General features: G+C 35.0%; 1 long non-coding RNA gene across 1 annotated transcript in view; it reads right to left on the bottom strand.

Moving 5' to 3' along the window:
* Nucleotides 1-3,307: 3,307 nt before the first annotated feature.
* The window catches only part of LOC150096208 (uncharacterized), a 51,237-nt gene continuing 31,216 nt past the window's right edge, over nt 3,308-23,328 (bottom strand). The window contains exon 3 of the long non-coding RNA XR_016549977.1: nt 3,308-3,516. This is a non-coding gene — a long non-coding RNA (uncharacterized LOC150096208). The remainder of the gene's footprint in view (nt 3,517-23,328) is intronic.

Raw genomic sequence — 23,328 nt, forward strand, 5'->3', positions numbered from 1 at the left:
CACCACTTCGGTTTATTATTATTATTTTTTAAATTTCAAATTAGCGTCACTTTTGAAACAAATTTCATATTAAACTTTTAATAGGGAATTGAAAAGTTTGTTTTTAAATACTAAAATGTTCTGTTGGCGTTTTTTTTTAATTTTTTTTTGTCGATAATTTCACTGATCACGGATATCACTCGCTTGTATAAAATATCTTAGTATTCAAAATAATTTCCTCGCTGATATGATAAACACTTGGGATAACTCTGCTGTGAGTTATCTAAACACAATGAAATATCCCGTAGTATTTTGAGTTATTAAAAAATCACGTACCCTGTTAACAAACTTTAACAATAAAAACTATGCCTTAAAAATAACATGTACTACGTTCATGAAAGAATCAACTCATTTTGCTATATATATGTATGTATGTGTGTATGTATGTGTGTGTGTATGTGTGTGTATGTATGTATGTGTGTGTGTGTGTGTAGCAAAATAGGAAGAAACATTTTCTTTTAGATGAAAAAAAAAACTTGGTCCGAATTCTGTCGATGACGCGAGAAACTTCTATATATAGGACTTCTGAAATGACGATGATACACAGTGGCCACTCAGGTACTTAAGTGTCATGGCAGAAGCAACTGAGGCTGTGAGACCAGTGTATATCTTAATTACCATTTTGCAAGATGAAAAGAATCTAAGTTTTCGGTGGGAAAAAAAAGTGCCTCTCGTTTCATGACCAACGAACTCGCCTTCAGTTGCAAAGCCCGTATAAAACAGTTCTTCACGTCTTAGACAGGATTGAAATGTAGGCCTTTCTGACTAAACTGGCCAGAGAATCCGCACAGAATTTACATATAAAGTACACCTGTCCTTCAGTTATGGAGCAGACGAATGGGAAGCCAGATGCATTAAATGCAATTTAACAAGGGAAAAAAAGGAAGGGGTGTAAGCATTTGGAACTGATATATTTATAACGCAAATCTCATTTTCTGTTTTCTCTATAAGAAAAAAAAGAGACCATGATACAGGAAGAAAGGTGCACAGACATCTACTGCACCAGCAGTTAATTATAATACAAAGAATCATAAAAATGGATCCGCGATCATTAGCAAATAGAAGGTAATGTCAAGTCCTCGACCTCAGTATCGTATAATTTTATGTGGCAATCAAAACAGTCTTTCATTTGTGTAATATTTTATTTTATAATGTGACAGACAATCAGTGATGAGCAAATAGAAGTGGTAATACGTTTTGTCTCGTGTGCGCCTACTCTTGACTTCCCTACCTAAATCTGGTACTAATTCGTAAGAATTAGTGACGAATCAGAAGAACAGGTCTTTTAAGACAGATCACTCTCGCATTCATTACATTAGAACAAGTTTCTAACATTTTAGACAAATTAGCTAGTATAAATTTTTTATTTTTAGATTATGCACGAGGACCGAATGGGAAATTTCTCATTTGGTCATACAGAATTAGGATAGAAATTGGTCACCGATTTAATATTTGTAATTTCAATTTTCAATTTCAAACAGCGAACCTGATATGATAAATTTAAAATTTAGAATGCAATGTTTTCATTTACAAATGGAAGACATAGAAAATCATATAAAATACATTTGTGCCTAATTACTTTTACATTCTACAGTTGAAGATCCTCTGTAACAGAATAGCCTGCAATACGAATCATGAAACAAATTGTAAGACAAGACTTTTAGTAAGCTTTCGAGTAGTATACATACCTGATCATTGGATAAAACCATGCAAAAATAAAACCTGAAAAATTATGCAACGAATACATGCCGAAATAACACAAAGATTCAAAAATAAATAACATCTTTCAATTACAAAGTGTAGTATTAATTCAATTACAAAGTGTAGTATTAAGTAGTATATTATGTTTTCTTTGCTTATGCAAAATAAAATTTAAAAAAATCAAAAAAGAAAGAAACGATAAAACTAAAATCAAGATTTCAGTTTTATCGGTCATTTACGAAAGAACAATTCAACAGACCGCAAAATGTGGGTTTAAAATTGCTTATCTTTTATTATATGTGTTCATGAGAAAGTTTGCAACAAGACCTGTAGGACCTGTTTTTATTTAGAACCGCACTATTAGACTAGTGCTAGACTTTTATACGTCTAGCCGAGAAAATATTTCTTGCGGACCGACAGGGACTGCAAAGTCTAAATACCATTTCCGACACTTTTATAGGTATCAGTCAATGCTTACTTCACATAAAATATTAGTAAACCAACAATCATTCCTCTGAATTTCTGTACCTTTACTATTGTACTCTTTGTTCCGCAGCAAGGCTATGGGGGGTTCAGAAATTTCAAATTGTCTAATGCAGGGGCATTTCTAGCATGTGGTCTGATTTCTCTTAGGAAGGATGTATACCTTTATGCACCAAACTGACGGATGGCGCTGATTTGTCATCGTCATTCTGGACCGTTTCCTGGCTGATTTTTTTTATTATCAAACGGGAGTATTATAAAACCTGAATATAAAGAAAAAATGTTGGTTAATTCCCCCCTACTCCCAACACACAAACACCTTCCTCCTCGGAAAAAAAAAGACTTCGTTGATCACCACCTTAGCAAACAGCCACACCACTGGTGTAGTCTAATCTAACGTTAAAAGAAACGAATTTCCCTAATATCTGCCAGTTTTAATTAATTAAACACCTTTACCTTAATTTTGTTTGTGGTGGGGGGGGGGGGGTTAAGCGCTAGTGTAACAGTGTGAGTTAATTACCACAGGACGTTGATATTTTACTGACCTCCGATAGTTCGCAGATGTATTCTCCTGAAAAAAATATTTCGTATTTATCGAAATATGCAAATACAAGCTAATTTCTAACGAGAAAACGAAATTACCGATACCTGTGTCGAAGTAGACGATCTGGTCAGTTCTTAATCCTTCGGAAGCTCCAGAGCTAGGTAGCAAATCATTGACCAGCTGATTACCTCATCTCGACGCACAATTGACACGAAGACAGTCATTTCAGTATACTGGTAACAGTGAAAACTAAAATAAGCATTAATCGAAGCACACAAAATTATCCAGAATGGCAAGTGATATTTCGGCATTATAACGCCATGGTCATACTTAAAATAAAACTCAACAGTTGGACGTTTGATTACCATTTTAGTTTTTTGCAATTACTAATATGGAACTTCTTTAAACTAATTTATTAGTTCACTCAAAGAGGAGCAAATGTAAAATAAAATCAAATACGGTTAATAAGCAACTGGTTGTTATACGTAATTATGTAATTTTTTTACATAATTACGTATCAATTTATTACAGTATTAGAAGTAGTACATTAGAATAGCTAATATAACTGTCGCTGCACAATATACAGTACTAATACTTACCAGTAATGTACAGTTACTACTATACAGTATTGTAGTTTTATTCTCATTATTATTTTTGCTGCAATCAAGTTCCGCATTTGATAACATTCGCTAAATTCACACGAATAATTTCAAAATTAAATCATCATTATATGAATCGTTTTCATTCCACTGCAAATAAAAAAAAAGTATATATATCTTTAGTAGCTTTAATTTAGGCTTGTTGTTGAACAGTAATTAAACAACTTAACTTCTCTCAGAATAAAAACACAAAACAATTCATTTTGAATCGTTAACATAAATCGCATAGGAATTAACATTGAACTCACATCAACCCATTCTAATTCTGACCATTTTTTTTCAACACTTGTGGACTTACTACATTAATATCAACACAACTTCTCTTTAACTTGTTAATTTACTGAACGACATACGGATAAAAATAAATAAACAGACGCAACATTTCACAACGTTACTACCACAGAATGTTCCTGATCATCTACTAAATTGACAGATGATAGCGCTACCATCGGCGATTTTTTACTATAAATAAAAAATAAGAAAAAAAAAGCACAAAACGAGCAACCTGAGATGATAGTCACCTTCGGCGAATTACATTTAATAAAATAAACATATATACACACACCTAAAACTGAAAATTCCATTTAGTTGAAAGTTCTGGTTATATGCTGTAATAATATGGGATATTTATTGTCTGGTTTTCTCGTATATTCTGATATAAAATGAAATTTATAATTCCTTATAAACTTCACAACGAAATATCAAGGCACCTCTAGTGAAAGATGCCTAAGTTTAACACGAATTTCATTTCACAACCAAACAGCATAGAGTGTCTGCTATGAACACATTATGGACTCCTTCCCTCCCTTGAAATTGTTGTTGTTCAGGATCCGAAGCAACAGACCTAAAGATAAATATTCTGCCCGACATTTCCTTTTTTATGTTAATTCCATCCACGAAAGGTTGCAAACCTGTAACACATTTATATACCGTGGATGGATTTAGTTCCTGCGTATCTCCAGCCAGTTTTTCTGTTTGTCAGATGTGGAACTTCGGAAGGAGAAATTCATTCACCTGCTTAGGAGAATAGCTAACTCATCATCTTCTAAAAACCGTTATATCGTGTAAGTTGAGTTAAGGAACCTATGTTGTAGACATTATTAACAAGTGAATAATGATTAGCACATGTAAATCATTTATTTAATTATTTGTTTCTACATATTTATTCCTTGTGACAAGGATATTAACAGCCGTGCTGTTCTTCCCAGATTAGAATCCAGGAAATCAAGTTCTCCATGAGTTTGGCCTTGCTTCCAATGCCAGTGACACTAAGTTACTCGGAATCAAACCAACATAATACACTCGAATAGATTTAAATTCGATTGCTTCTTTCTTATAACGTGACACTCTACGACACCAACGGAATCTTAATCTATCAGATTGCATCCTATCCCCAAGTTTTCGGAAGTAATCACGATTAACTCTTCATAGTTTTTTTTCTTCTTCTTGCATGGAATTACTTATCTTTGTATCTAATTACAAGTAATCATTGTTTCTCTTTGCACTCTAGCAGTGTGTCTTACAGTTCATTTAGCTATGACGGAGACGTGAATAGTAAACAAATACTATATGACATTTATCGATCTCTTTTATTCTCTTCCTGGCTACTTCCTTGTAACAAATGAATAAATATACAGGAACAATTAATTAAATTAATATGTGTTTGAAGTGTGTTATCTGCTATTCATTTCTTAATACGGTCATAAGATGTTTCTTAAGCTGAGTGGTTTGGTTATGGCCTTAACTTTTCTAGGAAAGAGATTAAGCTCAAATCTTGTCAGTCTGTGAATTTTCATTTTCATTGGAAACGATTTTATTACCCAGTGGTATCTATAACATTCTTAAAAAGAGAAGTAACTTTGTTCAGGGCAATAATAATTTTCACAAATATAAAGCAACAATATCGGTGACCATTCCCAGTCATTACATAAAAATGAGGTATTTGGTGAAAGATACAATCCAGCTGTGAGATAGTTAAATCTGGGATTTATTCTCTGGTTTTGTCATATTATAAAATGAAATTAAATTTGTAATTCGTTAGCAAGCAGTAAAAAACATCTAAGCTCCTTTCGTAACATTTTACAACGATGTTGTTTCCATACACAACCAGCAAAGTAGACAGGATTGATTTCCTCATCCACCACAAAGACCAACACGAGTATATACTGTATATATGTATGTATATATTACTTTTAAATTAAAAAATATTTTTATTTAAACATTTTTATTTTATTCTTATTAAACAGCAGTATATAACATTTTCAAAAAAAAAGCAAAGTGAATATATTATTAGGAGAAATGACAATTTAGACAATATTAAGCAACCTTCTTACAAAAAAGTTTCCACATTCACTTCACCAATATCCGTAGCCTAAACAGCAATATAAAAGATGTGCACTACCACTTACAATCATCTAAACCAGCACTATTCCTTTCAGAAACCCAACTCAACTCCCCCCCAACCTCCCCGAACACCTCAGCCCTCAAGCAGGCAGGGCTGAGGTGTTCGCCATCAACATTACACAGCCCTTTCCGCTACAAGGATGGTACTTGTGTATTCGTCAGAACCGATATCCCACTGCAAATCCTTGAATCCCCACTTCTTGATCTTCTTTTGCTCAAAATTTATTTACTATATCAATCTGCTATTTTCATATGCTCCCTTTATCGTTCTCCAAACTCCGTCAACCACTCTGGCCTCTTCAACTACCTCTCTCTACAACTTGACTTTCTACAGTCTAAATACCCCAATAGTAAGGTCATCCATCTTGGGGACTTCAACATCCACAACTCATATTGGCTCCCCTTCTCCAGTTTCACCATTCAAGCAGGCAGGGCTGAGGTGTTCGCCATCAACAATGACCTATCACAGATCATCAGTCTTCATACCAGACAACCACCTCCAATTTTCCAGTCCTCTTCCTAACAAACTTCCCTTCTAAGTATACTGTGGTTGTCAGTTCTCCTCTTGGAAACTCGGACCACAACCTCATACAAATCTCTTTTGCCACAGAACAATCTTCATCCACTAGTTCATAGTTTCGTGTCCTTTGACACTACAAGGATACCAACTCAGAGGACCTCAGTGATTATTCCTCTTACGACAAAAAATAAATATCTGAAGAGACCTCAAGAACTTGATCACATCAAAGCATTTGGTCCTGATGGTATTATCCCACCTATCGTGTTAAAAATTGTGTCCCAGAGCTAACATCTATCCTGTGTCGCCTCTTCAATCTATCCTATTCAACTGGCATCTATCCTACAATATGGAAGCAGGCCCACATCCAGCTAATCCCAAAAAAGCTGATAAAAGGCAACCAACGAACTACCGTCCAATTGCTCTCACTTCTGTTCGCTCTACAATTATGAAGAAGATCATTAACAACTAATTCTCGAACCACCTAGAATCATGCCAACTAATCACTGACCAGCAGTATGGATTCCGCCACTCGCGATCTACAGTTTGTCTTCTTGCCTTCAATCCCCCAACTGTGGACTCAAGCTATGGAGAATTTTGGAGAAACTCATGTAGTTGCCCTCGACATTTCAAAGGTATTTGATCGGGTTTGGCACGGACCTACTTAACACTCTGCCATCCTATGGTTTCCCTTCCTCACTCTGCAACTGGATCGCCAACTTTCTCACTGGTCGCTTATTACATGTCATGGTGGACGGTTTACTCTCTCAGATTTTCCTACAAATGCAGATGTACTCCAGGATTCTGTTCTTTCATCCACTCTCTTCCTCATGTATATAAATGATCTCTCACAAATTCCAATCATAGCTTTTCTGACGTTACCCTCCATTCTTCCTGTTCATTCGACAAACCTTATAGTGCTCAAGTATTAGAATCTTAAAGATCTACACGACCAGGGACCTGAACTAAAATCTCCTATCTATATCCCAGGGGTGCAATGACAACCGTGTAAACTTCAATGCCATCAAAACTCAGTTCCATCTGATCTCTCGCAAGAAACAGTTTGCATCCTTCTCCCTTACCTTCAGTAATACTGAAATATCCAAAGGTGATCAGATTTCTCTTCTTGGATTGACTTACACCTTTGATCTTTCCTGGCACAATCATATTTCAACTATGGCTTCTGCAGCCGCCAAAAAACAAGGTGTGTTTTTTCGCACAAGAAAAAACTTCACACATTCAGAGCTGCTAACTCTATACAAAGTTCAAATCCGCCCAGCCATGAGGTATTGCTCCCATATTTGGAGTGGTGCACCAAAACCTCTCTAAGATTGCTCGATGCTCGATTCTATCCAGGAGAGCGCAGTCCAGCTAATTAATGATCACTCTCTCACAGACCCATTTCAATCTCTCTCTCATAGACGTTCCGTTTCCGCCTTGTGCCTTTTCTATAGATGCTTTCATCGACAATGCTCTGCTGAATTGGCCAATATTGTTCCTCCACTCTTTACAGTCCATCTTGAAACTCACCGAACCAACTTCACTACCTCCTCTTTAATTTCCCCTTACTTCTGTCCTTTGGAACAGTCTTCTTCCTCATTCTGCCTTCCCCAAAGATTACGACCCTCAATTGTTCAAGCAAAATATGAACAGACTCCTGCTCTCTTCTATTCCTCTTGCCCACATACAGCACAAATATGCACTAGATATTGTGACCTTCTGTGTGTGGATCAGATATATGAAAAAACAATATAGACAACAAATTTTCAATTACTAAATAAAGAGGTACCTGGTGGAAGATGTATTATTGTTCTTGTATATTCGAAAAATAAGAGTTATAATATGATCAAAAATTTAATTTTATTTTTATGATCCCTCTCTCACAGATCCATTTCAATCTCTCTCTCATAGACGTTCCGTTCCCGCCTTGTGCCTTTTCTATAGATCTGTTCATTACCGCTCATCAGGGTATGGATTCGCAAATAAATTCATTCGCATTCCACTTTACATATCAAATCATAGGAATCGATATCACATGGATAATATTTAATATCACAATCATCATTTGCCCTTTCGAAGATTTTTATCCGCATAAAGTTATCCTTTCCCCATTAACATGATATTATTTCCAAACATCTGTGGAACAAGACTAATAAAACAAGAGTTGCTAAGTTTATTTAACAAAATACGGAGGAAACTCTTGCAACAGTTCAGTCAGACCCTGTACAATATTTGAATTCTCTTATATTTCTTCAAGAAATTCTAAGAAAATTTTAGAACCAGAGAAATACCGAAGTTGTCAATAGTAAGTGCTTTTTTTTTTCACTATTGACTTCTGTACAAACCATCACTTTTTATTTTCTCCTGTGACAAAGGTGAGCGATGTTCTATTATTACATTTTCAGTCATGGCATTTCCAACACACTTAAATAAGTTAATCCATATTTGAATTTTTCTATCACTACTAAAACGTCTTTTAGTTGTCCTCACTTTTTCTGCGTTCCAGTTTTACGCTTTAACATTGTTCGCTGCTGCATTTTTTATCTCTTTTTCTTGATTATCTTAGTGAGACTTCATTTCTGAAAATACTGGTTCGACTGACATTTCTGATTTAGATGTTTTAAGTTTACTATTTTCTTCTTTTTTTTTTGTCTACTGGAGTAGCACTAAAATAACTTTAGATAATTCCATTCTAAACTTGTGGAATGCAGACTAAATTTGTCACGCTCTGGTCTTATCTCTAGCCGCCTATTTTTATGCGGCGAGAAAAACCACTTAGTTGTTCCTCCTTTGTGTCTTCGACTATCGTTTCCTGTCACGATCCATAACGAGAGGGTTTGATCTTTAACTGAAGAGTGCCATAATGGAAATGCCCGGATTCCCAAGTGAAATTAATGCGCGGCCATTGTTTTGCATATAAAAGTAGCAAAATTAAATTCTGTTTCGGTGTGCTTTATTTTAAAGTGTATATAAAATAACTCCTCTTAAAATAACGTAAATTCGCATTTGCCATCGGCGACTACGACCATGTAACAATTATTATTTTTTGTTGTTTAAAATTCAGCACGATAAATGTTTCATTAACCTAAACAAACGTGTTTACATTGATTGCTTCACATCATCCATTTTTGTTTTTTAAATTATCAGATTCAGGCTGTAATACTATCTTTCTGCAACAAGCACTCTGACTTTCTTTTCTTCTTAACTTTTTTTTATCTCTCTTGCATATAGTGATTAATATTTTTTTCCATTCTATAATATATTAATTGCATTGATTTCCACTTTGCGATTTGAACGCCCTCTTCATTAAGATTATACTCCAAATTATTTATTATTTCGGATTCAAACGTTTGCCAAACTTTTTGGAGGCGAGATCATTTTATTTCTTAAATCTGCTGATTGACTACGCCGATGGAGATTTTTCAAGTCGAACTCGTCCAGAGTGATCTTGTCGTTAAACAGTAATGCAAGGGTTGAGGATTTTTATCAAGATCATCAATGCAAAATATGGAAGATAAGAAAGTTTTAGAAAAATGTGTCTTTTTTTATGAAGGACAAAATAGAATCATCTGAATGTAAAAAAATGAAAGCGGGTTTGGACAAAAGTTATGTCCAATTGTTTTGGCAAGAGACCAAAAAGCAGAACTGAGATTTGAATATGATACAATTTTACAGCTTTTATCCTTCTTAAGATTAGTTTCTTGATGTATTAATACTTTAAAATTATTTTGAGCTTTAGCATAAACTCAAAAAGAAGCTAAAGATTTCAATGAAAGCAAATTGTGATATGAGTCATATTACTTCGAACAGTTTGGGCACACTTCTCGGAGAATTAATCCACAAATAAGAAATGTGCCAAGAATTTAAAATAGGAGCATTAAGTATTTCTTTCGAGAAAGGCTTTAAATAATTTCACAGCCTGAAAGCCGGTACAATACCACTTCATTTTGTTCTGATAATTTACGTCAAATAATTTTAAAAGTAGAAATCTAAAAATATTTTAATTCCTAAGGCGGGTTTAATCAGAGTTTGTGGTGCTTTTCAAGGAAATTATCCAATATTTTACAAAAAAAAGTATGAAGCACTAATCATGTAACTTCCATCTTGAGAAATTTCGCAATGAGAGAAAGGCTTGAACATTCTGCGAGATCAAATAAGCATTTTTCTTTTCTCTCTCTCTCTTTTTTTTTTTTTTTTTGAAGACAGGGGCAGCGAAAATTTGAAACTGATGTCTACTCAGAGAAATTTATTCTGATTGACTCTAAACTCTAGAAAACCTCTTCATTACAATGCAAGGTATCAAAAAGGAATATACAGGAAATAGCGTGAGTAAACACAATATAACTTATTCCAGGTGGGAACGAAGAATTTCGCGATACGTTAATTGGACCAGCATATCTAGTAAGATCCAGTTAATATCTAGTCAGTATATGGCTCATCCTAGGCTGATTTTTCTTTTTTTAATCTCCAGCACTGAGTTAGTCGGTCGTTTGTAGTTTAGCAAACAGTTTTCCTCTGGGCATTCCAGTCTTTTCCCTCAGAAATATAATACAGCAAACTATGCTTTTTTTATTATTTTATTTGTGTTACAGTTACTTCAGCATATAATAATAACTGGGTAAATTGCATAGTTCATGCGGTTGCTATCTTACGTGTAATTATGTCATCAACTATAGTGAGGCAGAAATGTATCATGTCGTCAACATCATTACAAAATTTCTATTTGCACTCTAACGCGAATGTGCATGATGCTATGATGTGTGTGTGTATATACACACACACATCATATATATACAGTATATATATCACTCCAGAGACTGCTGGAAACGAGTATTTTGGCGTGAATGATCCGTTGCAATCTGCTTTCATAGAATAGTAATGCTGAAATCTATGGGAGGTTGTTAGTCTATAATATATTATTACCTTGTGTGAGCGAAAGACTAGATAATCCGTAAGTCCTACTCCAGAGACCAAATATGGAACTTTTTCAAGTCACTTCAGGTCTTCAATAAGCAGGTGGGAGTGATCTCACACCAGGCGACGAAATTTATCTCCCACCTAAAAATAATCACAAACATCCATGCCCACGCGGGATTCGAGCCCGCAGCCTGTTGGTTGGAGAGAGAGAGAGAGGGTACGTTAACCACTTGGCCAACCATTTGTACCCATAACCTGTTAGTTGAGAGTATACGTTTTGCCTGAAAGCTATTCTTTTTTGCAAAACGTTTCTGTTATCTTCTGTGGCTATTTTGACAGAGGAAGGAGGTACGCTGGTGTCCAAAACCTAAGGACGAATACTATTTCGGAAGAGTACGTCAAATTCAGGCGAATCAGCTTGTAGAAATTTGTATAAGTGACGATTTCGAGTAGAAAGCAGATACACATTCAAAATTTTGAATCTCATGCAAAGAGATCACGTGGTAGTACTCAACAGAATAAAAGACAATAGGCTGCGCTAAGTGTTTGAAGGAAGCTCTTTTCGAGAAGGAATAAAGCTGCAAACTCGGATGTCTTGTAATATCTCAAAGATATCATCTAGATGCGGGTAAGAATTATTGGAAAGCTCAAAGAAGGCTGCAGAATTACTGATATTGCCAGAGTATGGACTCTTACATAGCCTTGTATCCAAACTCTGGGCAGCTTTTCAAGCCAATGGAATGTGTTCCAGACATTTGCTAAGAGGTCACCCTCGCTCTATTATTGAGCAAGAAGACAGATTCTTTGGTTATAACAGCAAAACGTAATCGACGGCAGGTCAGCTTATAAATCAGCTACATTCAAACACAGGTAGGTGGATATCTCGACAAACTGGGGCAAGACGATTGAAACAAGGAGGCCTATATCCACTCTTCGCAATGAACGTTTTCACTGGTGTTATATCCATAAAAATTGGACAAGACGCCAATGGGATAACGTTCTCTTTACAGATGAGAGTCGTTTTTGTCTTTCATCCAATTCAAGATGACACTTGATCTGGCGTGAAAGTGGAACAGCTTACCACCGCGAGAATGTTCTTGAAAGGAATAGATATGGCGGTGCTGGGGTCATGGTGTGGGGAGGCATTATGCTTAATGGACACACCGAGCTTCAAGTGCTGGAAAAAGGAACTATGGCTGGTGAACGATATTGCAACGAAGTTCTTCAACGTCATGTTCGATGGTTCTGTGATGCTGTAAAGAATTCATTTTTATGGATGACAATGCCACATCACATCGTTCAGGAGCAGTGGAGATACTTCTGGAGACAGAGGATGTTAATCGAATAGCGTAGCCAGCATGCTCCCCAGATCTCACCTGGTACTAAGCATGGTACGATGTTGTGAGAGGTGTATCGCAGTTGGGGATGGACATATTCTATACTGAAATGACTCTCTGCATAGTTATCTGTAAGCACTATACATTAATTCCTTAACTACATTAATTCATTGGTTACAAATTTCCTTAGGAAATTTGTAACTTTTGCGAAAAACGTATTGCAATTTATTTTGTACGAAATTCTTAACACATGTTTGTGTAATATAATTATTAGAATGCTAGAAATAAATTTATGTCCACATTAGCTGCAGTCATGAAAATGCTTTCATATACATGTTTTCACTCAGCTCAAAGGCTCTTGATAATAAGGCCGATGTATTGTGTATATATTCTCTGTTTTTTTTTCGGATAAAAAAAACTCTACTTCGGTATGAGATCGGCTAACATCTTCAAATTAAAAATTCTAATAAAAGTGCCTCGCTAATACACTGTATCCGAACACTTTTTATTTTTTCCAAAGGGAGATTAAATGCGTCGATGTTTTTAAGACTGATATTTGTACACTTTACAAGTATTATTTACAATCACGGACGAGGCTTGATAAATTTGAGATAAGTTTATCATGTATAACGCTAACTGCGTTTTTAAATTCTAGAATAATAATAAAAAAAACATCCCCATATCCATATGACACCTGATGGACCACATTTGTTGATAAGTCCTTACAAATCTACCTCTTTTATACGACTAATAGCATTCCAATTACAGGAGGTCTTCATTCTTTCGAAGGGGACATTGTGAATTGGAACCTACGTAGGGAAAATAAATGCTTTGACGATGAATCAGTTCCGAATGCCAAATCGTCGCTTGCCAGCTGACTCATCGCAGTTTCATCAACGATTTCACATCGTTCACAAAACATACTGGGCTTTCATTATGAGATTGCTTCATTTCCATGATCTGTAGATTACCAATGCAAAAAATAAAATAAAGTATTATTTTTACATTCCTCTGAAATAAAAAGAAAAGATTCCTCGAAGTTTATTATGTCGCCTACATTCTGTTTAATCTTCTTCATTTATGATGATAACTTGTCTTCATTTTCTTTCTCTCTACAGTCGTTTATACAGCTTGTTATTTTTTTTTATCAGCAATTAAGTAATATTATTTTTATATACTGAAATTAGTTTGCACTACTTGTGCGATCCTGGTGAAAGAACACAAAACCAAGGCTTTGATTTTTGTTGTCGCTGTTTTGGAGATCTTTCTGTGAACAACATACGAAGAGCTATTCAAAACTTTTAATAAATGTTAGTGCTTTTTCACACGTGCATATCTGCTGTTGTTAGATTTTTTATGTATTTTTTTATTTATTTCCATATAATTTATTTATTTTTACACATTCTGGAAACAATGCTATAGAGGCCAAACATGTAACTCGCTGGGAATTGATTTCCTTTTTATCATGAGAATGTTGAAACAAAAAAGGACAAATTATTACAATTTAATGAAACATGAGGGGTTAAAGGGTTTTAAGACTTGTTCTTTCTTGTGGTTATATCAATTGCTTTAATATCATTTTTATTCTAGGTGTTTATCTGAACTTTTCACTCCCCCCTCGTATGTATGTATGTTTGTTCCTTTTCTTTTAGGATATATATGAAGACATGTCTTGTCAATTATTGTCAAGCTGATTATCACAACTTTTCAGCACATCCTCGTATATCATTATTTTAAATACTGACAAAAGCACAATAATAATAACAACAATCATAAGTATACAATCGATATGATGTTCGCAAATTATTTCTTCTCGACGAAGTTTATTGAAACTAAAATTGAAATGGTTCGAAAATTTTATCAAAATCAATTCATTGGTGGTCTGTGTATCTACATGCAAACATACATGCAGAAAGAAACACAGCGATGCAGTTAATGCATACTGAAAAATGTACCTAATGATTAGCAAATTAATAGCACTGATAACACAACGAACAGAATCATAAAACTTTTTCATGTATACACTAATCTAGTTTTTGTTTTCTCTCATGCACGGACCTCTTGACTTGAGCACTCAAGCTTTCGTGCTATAGGCATAGAAGCACTACAGATCTGGTCGATTAACCAAACTGATGGATTTACGACGATGCCATCTAATGGCTTAGTAATATAGCAAGCTATGATTGCTAAGAAGATTTTTATTATTATAATCAATAAACTGGACTATGCGATAAATAGCTTTTCCTAAGATATCGATTTTCATTTTCACGCTACACATCTTAAATATTAGTATAATATTATATAGCATGTAATTTTGTATCGTTTAAAAACTAAAACGTGTGTATTTTATTTTCGAATCTAAAATAACTTCACTGGTAGCACAGATCATAAAATGCCAGATTTCATTAAAATCATCTACTATAGCATTCTTCTATTGCTCATAGTTAATTCCTTATAAAGTTTTGATACTATTCAGAATATATGTAATAACCTTTATACATAAGACAACCATATAATACTGTAGATCAGGGGTTCTCAACCTTTTCCAGTGGCGTACCACTATATTTAATTCAAGATATTAGATGTAACAGTAAGGCAGTGGCTCACGTACCACCAGTGGTACGCGTACCATAGGTTGAGAATCTCTGCTGTAGATAATGTATGCTGGTAAAACTAGAACACGGAGTTCTGAACACACTCCAAAGGTATCCCAGACGGATATAATGAGTTTCTACAACTCATCAGATTTGCTAGCGGATGGCCCGTTGTCTATGAACAAACGACGGGCCGTCTTTCATCAGATTACGGAAATAAACAACGAAGATTGATTTTTATTGGATAGGAGTCAGCTGTTACAAAGTGTAACAGCTGACTTACTCGGAACAGTACACCACGCTCGATATTCAGATACACTCGCTTCTTCTCAAATCCGTGGTTACACTCACATCTGACCATTTATAGCACATCTCACAGCAGAGTAACGTTTTCCAAGGCATGCTTACTAGCTTCTCTGGCTTCCACTAGCACTGCTCCTTAAATATTCAAGTAAGTTTCTTGCAGATTTCTGTACGAAATTAAATGCAAATACTTCTCAGTAGGTATAGACGAAACCCTGCCGTTAGAAATTTTTTTCGTTTCAAATCTCGTCTAGGATGCAAAGAACTTTTATCAGGAATTTTCAACTGAAGGTGAGTTAGCTCGTCTCAAACGAAGGTGGAAAGGTTTTTTCCTCCAGGAAGATTTGTCTTGCAACCAGGAAAACCGGCCAGAAGATCACACGAAATTGATAGACAAAAGAATACTTATAGACAGGGCTAACCACCTTGTCCTAGATTTATGATTACGAAATCCAAGGATACTTGGAATTTTGTGAGCTCTTAAGCGCCTATTTAAACCACTGATGATATATATATATATATATATATATATATATATATATATATATATATATATATATATATATATATATATATATATATATATATATATATATATATATATATGGATAAGTCTTAATGCCCTCTTCTGAAGTAAGGAGTTTTAGAGAACTAGGCGCACCACCCTGCAAATATATGACGAGAGAGCAGTAATTCTAAGCTAGGGAGGATTTTGGTTTTATACAGTTAATAACTGGATACATGAAAGTAACAATCGAGCAGAAAAGGATGCCAAGTGTTTTGGAAGCCGATAATGCTATCGAAGTGAAGTGTTAGTGCTAGGAAAGGCCAGTGATAAATATCAGTCAAAGAAGATTAACCTGGTATGAACTATTAAGCTCAGCATTATCAAAGATAAGGGGAGAGAAAAGAACTGAGGTGTTTTTTTTGCGAGAAAAAATGTGTTTTAGAAGCACTGAAGGTCACTAGATTACCTCGTTGAAGAATGGTATAGATCAGAGTTTAATGATTGTAAATAATCTTGAAGCTTGAACACTGAAGGGTTTATCATATGAATTGAAAGAATGAAAAGTGCTGTCATCAGTAAAACTGTGGACTGGTTAGAGGTCTGTGAGAGAAGGTCATTAATGTGTACGAGGAAGACAGTTGATGAAATAACAGTACCATGAAGCCCTTCACCACTAAACGCAGTGAATGATCTCAGAGATGCAGTTACAAACAGTGGAAAGCACGCCACAAGATGAGAATTTGCTGAGAAGTCCTCAAAACCCTATCAGATGATTTGGAAATTTCAAGTGCAACAATTTAGCTTTCTCCCAAACCTTAACATGCTCCGTATCCAAAGGTGGGTGATGTAGGCAAAGATCTACTGTGGATCGTGACTTGTAGAATCCATCTGATGGTCACTAATTAGTTAGTAGTTCTCTAGATGCTGAAGAAATTGACTATCGATGATCTTCTCCCATTATTTTAATCAACACCGAAATGAGAGCAACAGTCGTAGACATTTATCACCTTTTTCTAGAATGGGCTGTGTATATATTATACTCAGCTAGCATTTGGGCAAATGCTAGCTGAGTATAATATAGTGAAGAGATAATAATGAACAAGTGTTCAGTTCGGTGACGGAATACCATCAGGAGCTGAAGCCTTTTTGATATCCAGACAGTTCAAGATTCTTCTTAATGTCTTTCAGATGGAAGATTACAATAAGAACGTGAACGTGATGCAATATTTCAGATAAAGATTGGCCTTGGTGATCCATAAAAGAGTCGGAAGAAAAGAATGATGGCACTAGGGTCAGCTTTATTTTTAGATGAAGTCGCAATATCTGGATGATAGAGTGATGGGAGAGCAGAGAGGGACAGAAATTCCGACTAACACTTCTGCAAGTAACCAAAAGGCACGACTACGATTGGCACAGAAGGCGAGTTTCATAGTTAGTGAATGAAGCTGGATTATTATTTTTTCTATTTATTATTATTATTATTTTATCTCAAGCTGCTTACGATGTGCTGTATTTCCAGTTGTCTCTACATAAAAATATTGATCAAAACTTGAAAATAAAGAAATCAAGATTCTGTTATTTTGTTAGCCATGTGAAACAGATCTGTTATAACCACAATATAACAATAGAAATAAAATGTATTTATTCTACTAGTTTGTTACGGTCTTTGGTATACTTCATCAGGATTATAGCTAAAATATAAACTATCTTTAAGGGAATCGTTGATAAAATGATAGTTTATATCATGGTAAGATATCACACAACAGTTTCAGTGTTGATTTGGGATGCGTAACACTCATTTGGATTTTAGACCTTTTATTTAGGAAGACCGAAGTTGGCGTACGATAACACCTCGATTTTTACTGCAGTGAGGTGGAGATCGCACCATTTCAGAGGTTTCTTTAAACGTACGAATACAGCTATTAAATTCAATATACATAATTATTACTTCCCAAACTATCTGTTGGTTGTTTGCCATTTGTAGAATGTTAAGCAAGCCTCATTTGTGTGATACTCCCCCCCTCCTCAATGTTCTTATTTTCTTACATTAGAATATCGTTTGTCAGACGCAACATATGACACATATATGCATAGAAAATTTGATAATATACCTAACTTAAAATCGGATGAGGTTGTTGAATGACCTAAGCATTGTAAATATTATTATTTTTTGTATAGGTGTGCATGCAACTTTGAGGTTGTACTGATTTCAACACATCCGCTGCTTTATCAGTGGTGTTTTTCATGCTCAGTAAAGGGAAGCACATTTATAATTTATTATTTTGTAGGATGATATTAATGCTTTGTAGATGGTAGCTATTTTTTTAAACTTCTCTGAGAAAATCAATTTCTTGTCCTCGTTGTTGCTATCACTAGATATGGTCCACGTCTCTTCTGGACAGGACGATAGTGAGAAGTAGAATGCAAATAGCTAGCAGCACATCCATCCTTTTTTTCCTTATACCGAGAAGCTTAATTTATTTCATCACTAATTATAGGAATGGTATTGTATTTTCATTGATTTCTATAAAATGACTTTTATTGCTTAAACTTTTCAGGAAATTATTAAAACTATTTAGTTTCTTTGGAGTTGGGCCAGATGAGGAAATGACGCGATGTCAAACATAGTGCAATGAAAAAAATCAAGGTTTTATCCTAAAGCAACTTTGGTCGGCCTACACAAAAGACCTGAAATTCAAGGAACTTGGTTGATTGGCATTATTCAACATAGATCAACAATAAAATACGTGTGTCACTTCTCGACAAAGAACTATCATTTTAGCCACGATTCCATTAACGTTAATTTATGTGTTAAGAAGAATCATTTAGTAATATATATTTTTAAAATGAGAAAACTATTCCTGATGAAGTGCGCAATAAAGCGTGAGAAACTAGTATAATAAATAAATAATTTTTTTTGATAGTGATATTCTGGTAAAACCGGATTTGTTTCACAAGGACAAGGATATGTTTAAATAATATAAAAATTCATATATCAGAATGATATTGCTTCTTAGTTGACTTTGTAGTTAGCGTATCCATCCTACGAACCAAAAGGCTGCAAGCTCGAATCCCACCCTAGGCTGAGATGTTTGTGATTGGGTTAAGGTGGGATGATGAATTCATTTCGCGCCATGAGACTACTGCTGAACGTATTTGAGGCTTGAAGATTATAAAAATATTTTTTTTTAGTTTTTTAGATGTTCATCTTTATTCTATTTATTTATATTCTTTTTTTATCTCCTTTTATCATATTCATAATAATACGTATGCGACATACGAAGCTACGATAACGTTCAATATCCGTACATCACACTATATAATTAAAAATACCAATTATTAATTAACAAACATCGACATGTAATTAATAAATAGCATTTTAGATGCGTTTCATCGTCTCCGGTGTGAGCCAATAACCTACTTACTGGACGCCTGAAGTCGCTTGAAAAGTTTCATGCTTAGTCTCTAGAGCAGATTTTCTGATTTATCTGTTAGTTCATTCAACTGAATTATTAAATAAGCTAGTAATTTAGCAATAGCTCATCTCCAGAATATCATTATGGGGCGATTCGCCCGGAAACAGTTGCATTTTATGGTTTCCTTGTGTTGCCTACTGGGAAGTGGGAAGCGCTGAGTTTCATAAAAGCACCCACATCAAATCGAGAGAAACACATGCAATGGCAGTAGTCAATTACAGTCACGCAGAGATGTCTCAGTTAATGCTGCCCCCTTCTCCTGGAGAGTATTTTCAAGGACAATGTTGAAGGACTTCTGATTGGTAAAGTGAAAGATGGTGTGTGAAAAAAAAAAAAACATTAAGAAATTTTTGGGATTATTTGCGCAACATAATTAAAAAAAAATATTTCTCGGTGCTCAAAAATTCTTTAAGTAAATAATGTAATTACAGTCAATTACCAAATTATCTCTAGGCGGATTACCCCTGGATCTCATCCATATATACATATATGAACACCCTGGGGGAGGGTGTATAAACGAGCGCACTCATAGCGGTAAAGTTAACAGCAGAATTCTCTCTCTCTCTCTCTCTATATATATATATATACATAGGCATTTTACCCATTTTAATGGTTATTGTTATTGCTTGACAGCATTCGAATCCAGGACGTAATGTTGACTGGGTGAATTAGAAGAGGTAATGAGACTAGGTAAATAGAGAAATAAAGAAGCAGATGTTAGTTTGGAATGTTTGAAGAGAGACAGAAAGGATTCAAGAATGGAGGAGGAGTTAGAACAGATGGGGAACAAGAGGAGAAAGACAGGTTTTTTTTTGTTTGTTTTCTGCTAGGTGTTTAAGCGTAAGATCACGGGTAGAAGGAAACGCGAAAAGCTTTTTCAAATTAACCATTTATTTCTTTATTCTCTCTTCCTCCAAGCGCTCACTACTTCCATTATGTTCTCTACAATTCGAGTACCAGGCCAACCTGATCTTTATTTTTCTCTTAGAAAATTTTCTAATTCAAGGTTCGGACACTGCTCAAGAATGCTTTATCAATTAAATATTTATTGTGTGTGTGTGTGTGTGTATGTGTGTTTTGTGAAGTCATAGAAGAATGATGTAATACCTGACAATCAGTTAAAACTACTTTAGAGAGAAAGAGATTAACACTGCAATACGGCAGCGTTTAGGTAATTGCACATTTAGCTTTATCGAAAACCTGGCGTTCCCAAATCATATTTCATTTCAAAGAAGTCGGTAATACAAAATAAGGCCAATAACTGACTGCGTCAATAGTTAACAGAATGATAGAGATTTAAGTAAATAAGTGCCATATTTTATAACAGTTGTATCACAGAATTTTGTTATTAAATGTTTCAGCCGTGGATAGAAATTTAAAGGTGTTAGCATCAATTCTGTAAAATTGTTACAAGGCATTTAAATGTCACAATATTATTTTAGCTTTAAAGGACTTCTAAATCAACTACTCTGTGGTCTAGTGGTTAGGATAACTTGCACGAAGCCAGGGTTCGATCCACGGCAGGGGAACGTATTCTATTCTCTTTATTTATTTGATGATTGACATTACTGCCGAAGAAACAAAACTTGGAAGTTAGTTTTATTATCTGTATTAACTACGCGTATTCTCTGTCTGTTCTACTCTTTTTCATTTTTGGAAAGAAAACCCTCTGTGGCTGCAGTATCCACTGAAATGACAACAGGTTACCTACTAAAATGTATATGCCAATTTCAAATTTAGTCAAGAATGGAAGGTTTGTTTTACTATACTACAAATTTTTTTGTGCAGCATTTATTGATTCATGAGTGTTTATTTTGATGGTTTCAGAATGGCAATTGTGCCACTTATTATGTGCTTCAATCGTCTTCACCATAACTTTCGCCTGCTTGACGTATTTTCTATATTAACGCAATCTGTAATTTTTCGCTCTCCGGGAACATTACTCCTAATCTGTGATTTGGGAACACCTGAAAAGTTGCGGCAACGACAACTTTTTACTCCTACTCCCCTATTAAAGTGCCTTTGTGGCGCAATGTATAGCTCATCGCACAAGAACAAGCCAGTTACACGTAAAAAGTACGCTGCACAAATCTCTGCTAAAAACTTCGTATTTTTACTCGTTTTACTTCCAAAATGAGACCAAAAGTTAGCAGTAAGCAGCTGAAGATTCAAAGTAAAATCGTTATCAGCGAATGAATTTGAGTGGGATCCTCATTGTCCTACTACTTAAGAGACAAAGTTACGCTGTTATATAAAATGTAGAAGTATTATATTTTTTATCTCAACTTATTGCTTAGTAGTCACTAATAATTTAAATGATAAGAAAAATATTTATTTATATGACCAAAGTTCGACAAGAAGTGACGAAATCTTTGTCCTTACCTATGGTAGATATCTTGTAGTCTACTCTAATAGTATCCAAAATAGTGATACTCTAAATTAAGGGGGGGGGATAAAATCCCTTATTATTTTTCAGCCAGTATGCGAAACTGTGAATCGAAAACTACGATATAAGAGCTTCATGCCGAAGAACTATCAGCGAATCCAAGCGTAAATGAACAGCTGGTAGTACAACACCAGGTGTTAACTCGAAGGCAACTCGAAACAAAGATGGAGCAAGCTCCCTCACTATCCTTGATATTTTCTCATAATGTAAAACACAGCTCCTAGGAGATGTAATACTGCCTTACATTATGAGGAGAGGTCACTACCCAGACCGGTTTCAACCTTTTTTTGAGGTCTCATAAGTGAGTAGGTAGACCTGGATGATATCAAAGTTTAAGTGAAAAGAACTTACATACTTTCACTATACGAACTTTGATATCATCCAGGTCTACCTACTCACTTATGAGACCTCAAAAAAAGGTTGAAACCGGTCTGGGTAGTGACCTCTCCTCATAATACAAGGCAGTATTACATCTCCTAGGAGCTGTGTTTTACATTATGAGAAAATATCAAGGATAGTGAGGGAGCTTGCTCCACCTTTGCTTCGAGTTGCCTTCGAGTTAACACCTGGTGTTGTACTACCAGCTGTTCACTTACGCTTGGATTCGCCGATAGTTCTTCGGCATGAAACTCTTATATCGTAGTTTTCGATCTCAGAGTTTCGCATACTGGCTGTAAAATAATAAGGGATTTTTATTCCCCCTTAATTTAATTAACTTCGCCAGAAAAAAAAATAGCCGTTTGGCTTTGTATCTTAGAGTGATACTCTCTTTTGGATTGGCTCTTGAGAAAGAAATTCAGAAAAGTAAATGTAAATTTCAAACAAAAAAATAAGAAATTTCAATAACAAAAATATATTAAAATTAAAAAGAAAGGGAAAAACAGAAAGATCATGTCCAGTGTTTGGGGAACAATCTGTGTGTTGCTGTTTATTTTGAATTCACTTCCTACAGATTCTCTATATGATGCGGGCCTACTGATCATGTTTTAATGAGTGTGTACTTACTCGCAGCTACTGATTGCTAGCTCGAATTCAGAATTCAGTGGAGTATATGAAGTATTATATGAATGACAATACATATTATTTGCATGAGATGAACTAGTCGAGGCGAATTGGATACAGTCCCGATGACACACAGAAGAATTTTAGAGGCCTGCAATGATATACTGGTACACCCTACTTTAAATGCTTTTTTTATATTGTTGACAATCAGTTCTGGTTTATTTCATGTTAAACACATTTGAGCCACAGCTACAGTGGAAAATGTCTGGTTCCCTCAGAAAAATTACGTCTGCCTTTAATTAAAAATAAGAGTTTGTCGACCCTTAGGCCATGAATCGATCTACTTCTATATATATATATTATATATATAAAGGAAACATAATGCGCAAATGCAAACAT

This window comes from Typopeltis vanoorti, chromosome 19, assembly GCF_054136105.1.
Source record: "Typopeltis vanoorti isolate ZY-2024b chromosome 19, IOZ_Tvanoo_1.0, whole genome shotgun sequence".
In the NCBI taxonomy this organism is placed as follows: Eukaryota; Metazoa; Arthropoda; class Arachnida; order Uropygi; family Thelyphonidae; genus Typopeltis; species Typopeltis vanoorti.